The sequence below is a fragment of the Patiria miniata genome, unplaced genomic scaffold (assembly GCF_015706575.1).
Source record: "Patiria miniata isolate m_02_andy unplaced genomic scaffold, ASM1570657v1 HiC_scaffold_19, whole genome shotgun sequence".
Lineage (NCBI taxonomy): Eukaryota > Metazoa > Echinodermata > Asteroidea > Valvatida > Asterinidae > Patiria > Patiria miniata.
In genome coordinates this window covers 1,497,294-1,504,197 of record NW_024037057.1, presented here as the reverse complement: position 1 = coordinate 1,504,197, position 6,904 = coordinate 1,497,294, and positions in this window count along the sequence as shown.

Below are 6,904 nucleotides of genomic sequence, written 5' to 3'. Positions count from 1 at the left end.
TAAATTAAGTAGAAGTTAAGTTTGCACATACATTATATTGTGAATTTATGTAACGTAGTATTCCTTCTCGAGCTCCCTATCTTTTGACGTGGTCTGTGCAAAAGAAGGCCAAGTGCAAAAAGTCGAAAGGTTTTTAAAGGAGCAAAAAAAAAAAAAAAAAAAAAAAAAAAAAAAAAAAAAAATCGAATTCAGGCCTACTTCCTTACTTACTTTATGGCGTCCGCTCAAACCATGTTAAGTGATGCCATCCTAGCCTCTGCATAACTCTTTCCATATCTCTCTTATTTGGGTTTTTCCGCTTGCTTCTGACAGTGATGTTAAGTTCAAGTTAAAGGGAAACATCACGTGTCATATTAATGGGGATATCTGGGAACTTTTTATTGTTGGTTCTTTGTCTTAATTGTATTTTAATGTCTTTCTGTATTTCTTAAAGTTTTCTCTCATTCTATCAGTTTGATTGCTTGGTTATATGATGCGATTGTGGCAAATGCTGAGCAAAACAGAACAATTGTCTTCAGCGTTGATTTTTATATAGGATTTATTACAATAGTTGGTATGTTTCAAAAGGCTACACCACTTGGTTTAGTTCAATCATCATGAATTATCAAACATTCAATCAAACATTCCTCATATACTTTTGTTAACACATCAATGAATTCCAATGCTTGACCAGGTAACACTGCACGGAAAATCGGCTGCACATTTAATAGCGAAATAGATTGATGATACATTAAAAGGAATACAGGATTGCGAATGTGCCTTCGATTTCGCGCTAAAATGAAATGTCAATATACTAAAGTCAGTGCACATTCGGGAAATCGTACGCTGATTTTTTTACGACTAAATGCTCCTTTATGGAAATAGAATTATCATTTGTTAAATAGAAACAGGGATTTGAAACGTTCATTCTATTTCGCACGAAAACGAATGCTTCATTTACAAATTCATGTACACATTTTCCAAAATTGTCCGGGAAAACCTATAATAAATGACACAAAAATCATGTTAATGTAGGCCTACCCTTTAGGAAACATTTTTTTTCCCATCACAAGTTACAAGTTATTTAGGTTTTCCCGGCAAATTTCCTGAAATGTTCATTTTTCATTCATTTCTGAAACTTGGTTATTCGTTTTCGTCTGAATTTGAACGCACGTCTTTAATCCCATTTCAATTCAACGAAAGTTCAATCGTTTTCATTGTCCGTGCATTCGGTTTTGAGAAACAGACGGCCAATAACGTTACACGTGCATTCATTTACGCAAGCATACCGGTACCTTTTCTAAATTGATTTCAGGTACAGCTAATTTGATTTATGAAAAGAAACCCCTACTTGTATCGGGTGCCGATGGCATTTAACTAAAAGTGAAATAGAATGGTCAATGTTTATAAAATGTTCATTCAGTCCTGAAAATCGGTCATTCATTTTCGTCTGAACTTGAGAATCGCTCTGAACACGCGTTTCATTTTCGCTACCAGATCAGCATTCGATTCCATTTCAGTTCAATCAATTAAGCGATTGAGCAGCGCCTTTCGTTTATGTCCATTCAGATTCGTTTACATGACTTTTGTTTCGCTTTTGGCCGGGAAAACCTATTAGGGGATACACGGACATTGGGCTCAAGTCACAACTCATTTATAGATGCAACATTTTGCTGTCGCTAGTAGGCTGGATCGATTGCTCGTGTCCAAATGATAAATACTTATACCGACATTCCTTGGGTAGGATAAGGGACAACTGGGGATAGGCGGTCATTAAAGGTGGAAATATTGTGTGCACGACCCTATGGGAATCACCCACTTAGGCACCATTCCCCGCAATAATACGAATAACGAAAATTAGCTTTTTGTGGAAAAAAATACAAATTGAGGGACTGGAGTTTTATCAACTTTATTCGCTATTCAATAAAGTCAACAACAAAAATTTAAAAAAGAGGAAAAAGTACCAGTACAAATGTTATCCAATTGCAATAGTTTTCAAAGTACAAAGGAAGCATACTTAATACGGGCTGTATTGCTTAATCTGCATCTCAACTGGTCTTACAAGCTAAAATCCAAGATGTAAACATAAATTGCATTGTTTCTGCCAACAACTTTCTATCTGTGATTGTTCCGTCTGCTTGTGTATAGTGTTTGGTGAAAGTGTTTGAAGCTAGCAGGTTAATTATGTCTTATCAAAGTGTCTGTGTTTAAATCCATTTACACAAAATTGGTAGTTTATACATAGCTGCAAAAGGTCCATTTTTTTGAATTTGACAGATTTTTGATGACAAAACTTTTAAAGGTCCGTGACTTGAATTTCCTCTGAAATGTATGAAAGTATGAGAAATCCTTTTTAGGGGTGGGGAGTTTGGTAAAGTACACTGTTTTAACATTTAAAATGATCCATACTCTTACTGACAATTGTGGGTGCTATTGATGTGATGTAATGTAGGGCACACATTAGAATGCATTCTACAGTTAGTTTTTTTGTCAACTTGTTAACCAAAAAGTTTGCTTATTGAAAACATTTGTGCATGCAGTTTTCTTACTGAAATCCCAACACTTCTTGCAATGTTGATGCTGAAGCAATTGTAACATCGAACTTTCTGCATTGACTGGTTTTGCTTTAACTTAGGTGAATTCAAAATAAAGACTAAATCCTCAAAATCAAAGGAAAATCAATTTCTTCGAAATGGGTCGAAGATGCATCCTGGAATGAAAAATATACCCTTGTCCGAAGATGTGGACGAATTGTGTGACGTCGTCATGACGTATATCAGGCATCAAATTTCAAGGTATTCAATGTAAGAAATTAAAAAATACTTTGAAGCATATATTATGTTATGCACTGATAGAGTAGCGCGTACATTTTCTATTTTGTGTGATGGATATTGACTCGGACAACTTGTTCATTCCAGAGCAGGAATCTGCTTTACCTTTACTTCCAGTTTTAACCGAAAGTGCATTGAGAAATGCATATATAACTTGAATGCAAAAGCATTTTGCAACAATTTTACATTTAGTAAATGTTAATAGAGGATTCCAATTACAAGGAATGGCATGATGACGTCATAAACTAGCAGCACGTCAAAGACACTATTTTAAAAATTGTTTTTATTAAAAATCATTTGTTAACACTAGCGGAACCCGTCTTTCTTCGGATCTTAACCGGCAGCGTTTTGCAAAGAAGTATAAGAAAAGACACAAAAGGTCATTTTGATATTTCACGTCTAATTTTATTTTATTCCACTATTCATTACTACTTTCCTCCTCTTCCACATCTGCTTCTATTCTGATGTAGTATAACTATCCCCCTCCTCCTCTTCTAATCACTTCAAACGTCTCCAACATCTCACTTTCAATATCGATGACCTTGAGATTCGCCCTTCTGCCTCCGTCAGCAACTAGGGTGTCGTCTTCAACTCTGACAATGTCTGACCACATCACACAACTATGTCGTTCTCTAAACTAGCACATCCGTAACTTCAGTCGTATCAGAAGATTTCTCGATTTCAATGCCTGCCACAGTGCAGTCCGTGCTCTGATTCTGTCCAAGCTTGACAATACGGGTGCTGTTTGTTGAATGGTGTATCCACGAAAGGCCTATCTCGCCTCCAAAGACTCCAAAACAGATGTGCTAGGCTAATCTTTCAGATGCCAAAACACTCCCACACCTCACCACTTCTCAGACAACCTCAGTGGCTCCCAGTCGCTCAATGCATTGAATTCCGCACACTCGTCCATGCCTACAATTCTCTAAATCACCTTGCTCCCGACTACCTATCCTCTCTCCTTACAATCCATGAATGTTCATACTCCCATATCCCTTGTGGTTGACAAGTCTCGCAAAAAGTCCGGTGACAGGGCATTTTCCATTGCTGCCTCCCGTTTATGGAATGCTCTGCTTGTCTCCATCAGAAACACTGATTCTGTTCTATCCTTCAAGAAAGGACTCAAGACCCACCTCTTCCCCAAACAGTAGCTGAATTTCGTCATTCTTTCATAATTTGTTCCCTTCTAGCGCCTTGCATCCTTTGGTAATTTGGCGCTATATAAATCTAGTTATTATTATTTTTATTATTATTAACTATTCCCCCTCCTCCCCCTCCCCCTCCCTATCTGCTTCTATTCTGATGTAGTATAACTATTTCTCCTCCTCCTCTTCCTCATCTGCTTCTATTCTGATGTAGTATAACTATTCCCCCTCCTCCTCTTCCTCATCTGCTTCTATTCTGATGTAGTACAACTATTCCCCCCTCCTCTTCCTCATCTGCTTCTATTCTGATGCAGTATAACTATTCCCCTCCTCCTCTTCCACATCTGCCTCTATTCTGATGTAGTACAACTATTCTCCCTCCTCCTCTTCCTCATCTGCTTCTATTCTGATGTAGTATAACTATTCCCCTTCTCCTCTTCCACATCTGCTTCTATTCTGATGTAGTACAACTATTCTCCCTCCTCCTCTTCCTCATCTGCTTCTATTCTGATGTAGTATAACTATTCCCCTCCTCCTGTTCCCCATCTGCTTCTATTCTGATGTAGTACAACTATTCCCCCTCCTCCTCTTCCTCATCTGCTTCTATTCTGATGTAGTATAACTATTCCCCTCCTCCTGTTCCCCATCTGCTTCTATTCTGATGTAGTATAACTATTCCCCCTCCTCCTCTTTCTCATCTGCTTCTATTCTGATGTAGTATAACTATTCCCCTCCTCCTCTTCCACATCTGCTTCCACTTATTTCTCTCTATCTTGCCCAATCTCTATCTGCTCGATAGACCATATACGTGCACTTTCAGTTACACGAAAACAATTCACATCCATCCCCATGAGAATTGTTTTCGTTTTGCTGAAAGAAAACTTTGTGGTGATCTGTGGACTGCAGGAATGTGTTTTTCAGCAAAACGAAAACAATTCACATGCATCCTCATAAGAACTGGTTTCGTTTTGCTGAAAAACACTTACTTTTTTGTGATCCGCGGACAGAACTTTAAAACGGTGCTGTGTTCAAAATTTCGTAACTTGAAAAGTACATGAGTGATCTGAATGCTTCTTGTGCTAAAAGAAAGCTTAATGACTGGGCGTTCATATCCTAGATTTTGAAAGTTGACAAAGTAACAAGCCTGTTTATTTTAGTCGTCGCTATTTGAGAATAAAGTTGTTGCATGTTGAACATCAGAAGTGTATCCGATTCCTAATTATAAGCGTGCCATAAAGGATGCATATTCCCCCCGGTTCCCCCCTCACTCCGATTCAATGTTGCCAATTTCGACCGGCGGTGCCACAACAGCAACATTGAAAGGGGGAGAGGGGAGATACATACATCTGTCTACGAACCTAAGTAAATGAAACATTTTCAGGTACAAAAAAGTTATTTCAAACTTCAAAGGAACTGATAATGATGGTGGTGAAATGGGTCCATGCACGATGTGTTCAACCTATCGCGGGCTCCTTTGATAACCAATCAGAAAGAGACTGAAGAGAAGGCGCTGTTAACATTGTTAACAATTGCTGAAATTGGTCAATCCGTTCAAAGAATACCACCATTTAAACGCAATGACCCTAAAACCTGTTTCGTCCCTCCCCCAAAACAACAACAATTTATTGCTATGTGTATTCTTACTATTTGGAACAACTTGTTTCAACAACTGTCAACAACTGTATACGCAATATCATTATTAACAACCATGGTTAGGCAAACAATATGATTTATAAAATCCACTTTGTTTTTTAAAAAGATGGGCCTTCAAAAGTACTTTGTCCAATATTTTAAACTTTTAAGCTGAGGTTTTATCGCTGGTGATGTTTGAAGACAATTTTGTGATAACGATTCTTGAAATCGCATTTTTTTGGACGAAAGAGGTTAAGGGTCACTGTGTTGAAATTTTATTTTATTTATTTATTTTAAATCTTTAGACAGTTCATAAGTACAATCTAAAATGTTAGCAGGGGCTGTCACGGAATGAACAAAAGTATAAAAACTGTCATCAAATGATGTGCTCATCCATACCCCTGATTACAAATTAAGGTAAAATTACAAAGGTTCAGATAGAAATCGATAATGGTAATATTCTTTGAACGGATCGAGCAACACTTTTTTTTCATCTAAAAGTAGCTTATGAAGTTGGTTTCCAGTCACTGTTTTGGGTTTTTTTTTGTGGTGATACATACTTTTTAAAAATATGAAATATAATTTTGGGGGTTTGGGTTCCGGTTTTTTTTACTCCCCCTGTACATTAAAATAAATATAAAACTTGCCGTCATGCTTGTTGGTTTACCCTGTTTCACTTTCCGTTCTATTTGTGTGGTTTTACCCAATGACATTTGGGTTACTTTTTCCCCCTCCTATGTTGGCTACCTCTAAAAAGCAGTCCCGGATGTCCATCGCCATTTTAAAAATGATTCATGCTCTCCATTGCAAAAGCGATGGAATCTCGGATCCAATTTTATCTTCTTTTTTTTTTAAATGCGGCTTATGGCTTGCTCTCGTACTTGCTACATACACTCTCACTTACAATGACCATAAAACTACAAGGTGAGTCAAAAATAGCTTTGAAACGATTATTGCAGTCTGTTCTTTCGGAGACGATATTTTCAAAACAGCGATGAATTCAAAATTAAACATGAGGAACAAGTCCGATACTTAGAAGTGGTCAATAGCTACATTCTATCGGATTTTTTGACAATCTTGTCGAAAGGTATCACTAAGAGAGGGAAATATTGAAAGTCGATAAGCGAATGATTGTGAAATCGTACTGTTAGCCGTGGTTTCAGACATATTGTTTCAGACGAGCCCCGCCCGGCAATCAATAGAAACATCAGTGACCGATCGAGATGACATTACGTAATGTGCTTTATTTCAATAGAGTGAGATGATTGGTTCTAGAATGGTAAACATCCACACGTGGGCTAGGCCTAGGCCTCCATT